This window comes from Tupaia chinensis, unplaced genomic scaffold (assembly GCF_000334495.1).
Source record: "Tupaia chinensis unplaced genomic scaffold, TupChi_1.0 Scaffold000033_1, whole genome shotgun sequence".
Lineage (NCBI taxonomy): Eukaryota > Metazoa > Chordata > Mammalia > Scandentia > Tupaiidae > Tupaia > Tupaia belangeri.
In genome coordinates, this window is record NW_006159463.1 from 3096220 (window position 1) to 3104849 (window position 8630).

The following is an 8630-nucleotide window of genomic DNA, read 5'->3' on the forward strand; positions in this document are numbered from 1 at the left end:
TTTGCATTGTATATATTCAATTTTTCAGTTTTATTAAGGGGAAAATTAGTGGGGGGGGGTATGAGTGCATGCATGTGTGAAATAGTTTTATTCTCTTATTTAATATTCTGAGCATAACTTTTATTAGAAAACAGTCTCCAGGTTCCAGTTAACCAACTTAAATAACCCATGTTTAAATTGGATAGTGCGTATATTAAAGCCTTTTATCTTTATTCTCAGTTTAATTTCTCCCACTAATACAGCATTTTGTTTAACACTGCAAGCACAAGGGCACAAGTAGAAATCAACAATGAAAATGTTTATGATAACCTGCTCCTCCCAAAGAGCCACTTGCACATTTTTAATGTTGTAATATAGTACTAAAAACATTGATTATTCCCAGTAGAGTTAATAGTATATGCGCTTGCTAGAGACAGAGAAAGAGGAAGTATGAAATCAGTCCCCAAGGTGGTTGGCCCGCTGTAATCCCTTCTCTTTCATTCATTTTTCAGAATTTGGGACACACACACGCATGCACTCAGGGTGATTTTCAAGCCTCCAGTTCAAGAATCAAATCATGAAGTTGGCTGTGTGGGATCCAGCCACTTTAACCTCCATGCCACCTGCTAGCCCAATCCTAATCATGCACATTATCTCATAGTATTAATTATAAGAAATACAATTATATTGTATAAGATAAGCATGTTCTAGGATGGAAAAATGGAGAACCAAACCTGAAACTATGCTACTTTAAGATGATGTATTCTAAAACCTTATTGTGTATTTCGTAGAATTTCAAACAGAACTGCTTTTGTAGGAGAATTATCACTATTGTCAAATAATCTCTCTTCAAAGTTAGTACCTAATTGTTTCTTCATTCACCATATGATTACATAAAACCTTGAGAGAAGATACTAATATAGCACAACAACCATAATTTATTAGAATGCCATTCAGAACTTTTGAAATATGAAGTGTACAGTTAGTATTTGGCAGCCATTTGAAAGCACATCACAGAAACATTAACTTCTGTTTTAAACAAAGAATCTGATTTTAAATATTACATGTTATATGACTCAGATGGAACTATAAAAGTTGTTATAGTTCCTTGAATGTTTCAGAAAGTGCACAAAGATATATTAGTTACTAGCTGTTGAAAACACCTTCAAGACATGACCTATAGTGCCATGTTTCCACACATATTTGTCATTCGTATGCTTCATGCATAGCCAAATTTAAAAGTGAACTACATCATTGGAACTTAAAGATTCTGAGTCAGATTTCTAAACTATGAACTGTTCAAGGTGAGAGGGTTTTATTGGGGGTGGGGAGCACCTTCCCTGAAAAATCAAGTAGAACATATTCTTTGATTATCCCTGCCTATCAAAGGGCTATTAATTCTTACAGTGGAGTTAGAATATCACTGTCTGTATAGATTATAAATCTTGTTTTCAATTGTAAGACATCACCCAGAAATTGACAAATTCGTCGGTGCCGGTAGTAGTCCTTCCACCTCTCACCAGCTCTTTCTCAATATAGCAAAGTGTTTATATTGAATCTTTAAGGCAACTCTGTTGTTTTAAGGAAAAATGAAGAAAATAAGAGGTCTACCTTGTACTGTTGCTGAATGCCTGGATCATGCATTCTCTACCTTTTACCAGAATAAGAAAGGTTATTCAATTAATGCTTAAACCACATGAGCTTATGAGTAGGGTAAAAGCCACACAAGATTCCAAGAACACATTTCAAAATCTTCTGCTTAATATGATGTCTATTTTAGGCTCTTGAAATATACATACTAATTAATGGAACCAAGTAACAGACCTAGGAGATGTTTAAAAGCCTATGACAGCCAAATGTGATTGGGACCTCATTAAGATTAAGATTATGCATTTACTGTGAGAGACACTCTCATTGGCAATGGCATGCAATTTCATTTCTACTCGAAGTAACATATACTTGTGAGAAACTACTTGGGTAACATCTTTTTCCATAAAGTAATTACCTTTTTTATGTTTTGACATGAATGCCACTTGTTAATAGCAAAGTCTTAAGGTGTTACAAATGCATAAATCACTGTCAAACATTCTCAATTACATCATGTGAGGGTATTTTTATACCAATATCACTATCATCAAAAAAGTACTTAATAAGTTACTCTGCTGAGAGAATTACACAAATGTGTTCTAGCCAAAAGGGCTTGTACATTGAAAATAATAACATGTTTGTTAAAATACAGAGAAATGATCTAAAAAGGGCATAAAATAAGGTGGTAACTCAAAAGAATGTTAAAGAGTTAAGTGCATTTTGAAACCGAAACAGACATATTTGTTGATGAGGTGAAATTATAGTGAAGTTCAATGACAGAGAAAACTACATTTAGTTCTACAGATATCTAAGATATCTAAAGTTAGTGTTATTTATATTGGGTTTATATTTATGTATTGATGTGGTCTACCAGCATATATGATCAGAAAATAGGATGGATTACATACTGCAAGTAGCAAGATGTGTATATTGAATTTAAAATTCACTATCATTAGAAAGAGAAGGGGCATTGCTTTGCTAATTATATTTTTAAATGGCTTGGCATTTCTGGAACACAGACTAGTTGTTGAACAGAAAGATACTTCAGAAATACACTAAAACCATCCAAATATGAAAGACACAATGGGATTTGGTCTGTCTTCCCACGAACAGAAAGATATTTTAGAAATACACTAAAACCATCCAAATATGAAAGACACAATGGGATTTGGTCTGTCTTCCCACGTACACGTACATATACTCACTGACTGAAGAATTTGGAACTTGAATTCGCTCCCTTTTATTGAGATTTCATTGCACCGAACACATGTACAGCTTTCCTTTTTAAAACTACTTGCTCTGAACTCTGTCTATAGTAATCAGAGTGATTTGTAGGAGAAAATAGCCATGTTTAGTATACGACTGTTTTCCGTAATTAACCTTTATTTTCCTCTCGTATCCCAGAGGATAAAGATGGTCAAGATTGAAACTTCGTTATTTGTGATCTGTTCATGGCATTAGAGGTTGATGTGCCCATAAGTTTGAAGGGACACCAAAGTTCCTGGGTGGGTAGAGTATCCACACTGGGTCATCAGAGACAGCAGATAGATGGAAAAAGAAAAAAACTTAAAAATGGAAATGAAAGAATAGAAATAAAATGAAAGCAGAAGTAGAAATCTATAGAGGAAGAAGATAAAAGCAAAAGAAGCAGGAGAAATGTATATTTTGCACATCGTGGATCATTTTCCTTTGTGCCATGAGGTGGAAAAAAGACCTTTTACAGTCTCGGCAGTGTTCAGATGAAATGTGCGTTGCTATAAGAAAGTGGAGAAAAAGTGCTTCCACTGCAAAATTCTTCAGTAACAACAAAAAAACAACCGCAGCTACCATTATCTCAGTGTTTACTGTGTGTGTCTCCTGGAGGCAGTATGCAGACATGTTTACTACTTCCCAGTCTTTAAAACAAAGCTATAACCTAGTTGTTTATGTTCAGTTTACAGATAGAGACCCAGAGGACTAGATCATTTCAGTGACTTTCCAAAGGCAACCAAGCTCTCAAGTATGCAAGTCCAAGATGACCACTTCCTTCACTACATTCTAGTTTTACCAACCTATTTATAAGGACTCTGCATTTGTGTTTCCAATATGGTAAGGCAGCATTTAGTAGTTGCTTTTAGGACAGAAATCCCTTGCAAAAGTGTGACTGATTGATACCCTTGCCTAATCTGCAGAATATAGTAGACTCTACTTTGTAGAAACTGCTTTTTTTCCTCTCCAACCTCAGAGTACAGTAAGGTAGAGAGACTGGTCCTACTATCTGTCCACTCACAGAACTCAAGCCTCATGATAAATGCAGAGATGGCCATATGGCCCAACATGGTTCAATTAGTGGTTTATTTTTCCTCCTATTATTTTTATTTTCTTCCCTCTCAGTATGTAAAGAAAATCTGAGGGGCAAAAAACAGTGAATATGAAGAACCTTAGAATTGTCCCTTCAGGAACCAGCAGTTAGCGTAACGATTATGGCGCTGGACTCCCACGTAGTCACCCGCAGTTTGAGTCCCGGACCCGGTGGCTTAAACTCACGCCGGGTATGTGTGCGTGCGTGCCCAAGATCCTGAGAGGAGAACGGAGGAGAAGGGATTGTGGTGTGGCCATCCTCCCGGCGGAGTGATGCTTTCTGTCTCTGTCTCTCTCTGTCTGTCTGGCGAGCACACATGCCCTACAGCAAAAACCTCTCAAAAAAAAAAAAAAGTCTCTTCAAACCAGGTGGGAGTCTGGCCTTTACTTCTTCAAAAGAACAAGGTACTGGCAGGTAAGCAACAACATTCTCTCAGAGCCACCTTCCCAGGACATGAGTTTCTCAGCTAGTATTGCCTCCTGACTCCCCTTAAAGGAGAAGAGGAGACAAAGGCTATCTATAAAATCAATGTCGAGGCCACGAGAGCCATAAGAAAAGTCTGGGTGAGATGTGAAAGAGATGAGAAGAACATTGACCGAGAGGCTCAAGCTTTTGGCTCTAAGCATATCAAACACATTGACATGTAATTCCATAAAATGTTAGTGAAAAGGTAGAACACCTAGTACTGTTTTAAACGTTTCCCTGCAATTCTCCCTACAGCCTTATCACACCCCCAGATAACATGTGGCAGAGACTAAAGGCCACACTTATTGTTAAAAAGCAAAACAAGAATAAGCATTCTTGATTTTTTAAAAGTGTATATATTTATTTCTTACTAGAGAAAGAGAGAAATAGCACCTCCAACTCTAGTGCTGTGATCCACTCACATCCCCAGCCAGCCCTGGATCACAGGTACATACATGCTTGATGTACTCAGAGAGTTCTCTGGATATGAACCCAAGGCCTTTCCATGTGGTTCAGCCTTCTAGAGTGTCATGGTTTTTACCACTGAGTCACCTTTGTCCCAAGCCCTGTTGATTTTAAGGAAAGAGGACATTGATGAAGGCTGCTATGGCCTTCCCATGAAGATCTTTGTTCTACGGGACCAGCAGTTAGCATAATGGCTATGTCGCTGGACTCCCACGTAGTCAACCACGGTTCGAGTCCCGGACCCAGTGGCTTAAAACTCACGCCGGGCACCTGTGCGTGTGTGCCCAAGATCCCGAGAGAAGAATGGAGGAGAAGGGATTGTGGCGTGGCCATCCCCTCTGGGGGGTGATTTCTTGCTTTCTATCTCTCTGTCTCTCTTTGTCTGGCTGGCAAGTGCATGTGCCCTATAGCAAAAAAACCTCTTCAAAAATAAAAAGATCTATGTTCTATAAAGTAACTTCTTTTCAGTATCATGTCATAGTTTTAAGTGAAGGTCTCAGCTTTTGTCATTGTTCTTCAACAGATTCAAGTCTCCAGCCAAGAGCTATCAGTTTCTTGGTAAGTATTGTGAGTCTTGAACAGGACATACAGAAGAACATGCCTTATTAGCAAAAAATCTCTCTCTAGAAAAAAATATATAATGGCTATTGTACTTTTCATTAAAATATATAAATATATATAAAACAAAAGAATGAGAAAAGCAAAAAGGAGGAGAAAAGGAAGACTGAAATTGTACAAATACAATAACATCACATGTAAATTTTTTAATATTATGAGAAAACACATAATTTCTATTCTAAATGCTTGACTGATGGGAATAAGTTATCACAGGCCTGACTCACAGATAGATAAAAAGAAATGCACTCAAAACTACCGTTCTGCTTCATTCCTGATAAAGGTAAGCTTATTCAAAGCAACAGTAGGAGTTCTTCACTACTCAAAGATTGAATTCTGTTCACATCCTTCCTTGGCCCTTAAGTCAGTGAGGTCATCTTTGGCTGAATCTGTGTAGTGACATTGATATGTTATAGCATCATTAAAAAGAAATCCACATTTTATTTAAGTTAAGAGACATAGACTCCTAACTGATTTCATTGACATCACCACCCTATCATCCACCTTCAGTGACTACTCTTAAGTAAAATCCAAGATCAGCAAGAAAAAGAGTTGAACATCACTGACTAGAAAGATATTGGTCTTCACAAGGCAACACCTTGGAAATTCACAGTGAATTTCTAGAATAAAGTATCAAGGAAGAAATAAATGCAGACTAGGTTACAGTTTTGTTGCACACAGAGCATAAGTACGTTCTTTTAAAACGTTACACACACACACACACACACACACACACACACACACACACACATGAATTACCTGGTGTAGGCATGGTTTATGGAAATATTATAGAATGTAGGTCCACTATTTTGAGTAATGTGAGTTGTCCATTGCTAAACGCATGAAAAATATGACTAATGAGCTTGGAGTATTAGAATTAAAAATTAGTGATCTTTTAAAAATACTTAAACACCGGGACCAGCAGTTGGCATAATGGCTATGTTACTAGACTCCCATGTAGTTGACCACTGTTCAAATCCCAGACCTGGTGACTTAAAACTCATGTCAGGCGCATGTGTGTGCATGACCAAGATCCCAAGAGGAGAATGGAGAAGGGACTGTGGTGTGGCCATCCCCACCAGGAGGAGTGATTTCTCACTTTCTATCTCTCTGTCTCTCTCTGTGTTTCTGGCAAGTGCACGCACCCTATAGCAAAAATCTCTCTCAAAAAAAAAAAAAAAGTTTTAAAACACCATATTCAACCTAAGTTTTGCAATGTTTCTGGTTTAGGGGCCAGCAGGTGGCAAAGTCGTTAAAGGCACTTGATTCCCACATTATTGAGTTTCAAGTCCTGAACTTGGCAGCTCTCTCTCTCTCTCTCTCTACTCTCTCTTCAAATTAAAAAATAATAACAAATGGAATTAAATAAATAAGTAATTCTTTTTTAAAAAATCTGGTTTGTCTTAATTATTTACTGTAATATTTCAATAGATGCTATGTCAATTTATGGAAACAATTGTGTTGTTAAATGAGAGTGGATTACAGCTGTGTAACATTAAATCCTACCCAGAAGTTGGTTAGACATTGAATTATTCAAGAACACCAAGATTTGAAAATAGCTAAAAGTAAATAAATAAAATTGATCCTTCAGCGGACATTTTGTTTTCTTATGAGCTTTCTTTTTATAGATTATAAACAAATTGAATTGCTGTTGTGAATAAAAATTGGTGAAGGAAGTGACTGTACCAATTTTATTTGCATTAAATACTTTTGTCTTGCTGCTTATACTATCATAATTACCAGAATCTTTCCTTTGTAAGGGTAGAGATAACTTTGATAAGATTCTTTCCAAAAAAGAAATACAGATTATCAATAAACATGTAAAATCATATTTATCTGAGTAAATAAATTCAAGGGTAAAATGGTGGGTAACAGTAAGGCAACACTCTGGGAGGCTGACTCACATGGGGTTTTCAAGTTTCTGTCTAGGGAGTTCCCTGAACACACCAGCTATGCACAAGCCATGATCCAAGGTTGGCCAACTGTGAGTGAATCATGGTGTGAAGACACAGCTGGGGATTCCTGTCTCTGTCTCTATCACTCATAAAAGAAAAACAATAAACTTAAAAAAATAAATTCAAGTTAAAATTCAGTGTTGCTTTCATTAACTATAAGAACACTTCAGTGAAATTAAACACATCTAAATGGATCAGGCAATGAATTTTTTTTAAAAAATTTACCTAGTAAGTATATATTGAGTGCATGCTATATGACAGGCATTCTGTGCCCTGGGGAAGTAGATCAGAAATCACTCAAGTTCCTAATCTTACAAAGCCTGTATTCTAGAGGAGAAGGCTAACAACAAACAAATAAATGATATAAATTTTAAGTGTTAAGTACTATGAAGAAAAATACTAATTATGGAAGTGCTAAAGTAGGACCAAGTAGTCAATGAGGTGAATATCTCAGATAAGGAGGTGACTCTGGGTCAAAAATCTGAATGACAATGATGCACCAGTGACTTAAAAAAAAAAATCAAAGCAACAACAAAACACCTAGAATAGATCATTCTAGATAGAGGATGAAGCAAGGAAAAAAAAGAATGATCAGGAATACTCCTCGATCTTAGCTTTTGAAAGAGGGAAAATGCCAGTCACTTAAGGGAAGAATATTGAGGGTATGGAAGATAGGGGTAGAAATTTTAGTTGAGGATGTTGAAATTTTGTGGAGGATGGGGTATTATTGTTGGTCATTAAAGCAGAAATTTAGAGGAAATGTAATATATACAAATATATACAAATCTGAGATTCAAGAAAGAAATTGAGACTCGTGACATAGATTTCAGAAGGATATCAGATTATAGATAGTGCATAATGTAATGGGGCTGCGTAGAATCAGCAAAGTAGAGAATAGATTTATAGGAGAGAAAAAGATTGAGTTAGGTTGTGGCATAGTGGCTAAGGTGGCTGGATCCACATGACTGACTACACAGTTTGAGTCTAAGACCTAGCAGCTTGAAAAATATGTGTGTGTGCCCAAAATTTTGAGAGGAGAAATGAATGAAAAGAGATTGGCCAGGTCATCCCCACAAGGAATGCTATCTCACTTTCTCTCTCTTTCTCTCTCTCTCTCTCATTGAGCACATGTGCTCTATAGCAAATTTTAAAACAAAGAGAAAAAATCCGGATTTGAGGGCTAGAATACTTCAATATTTAAGATATCAGGAAAAGGAGACAGC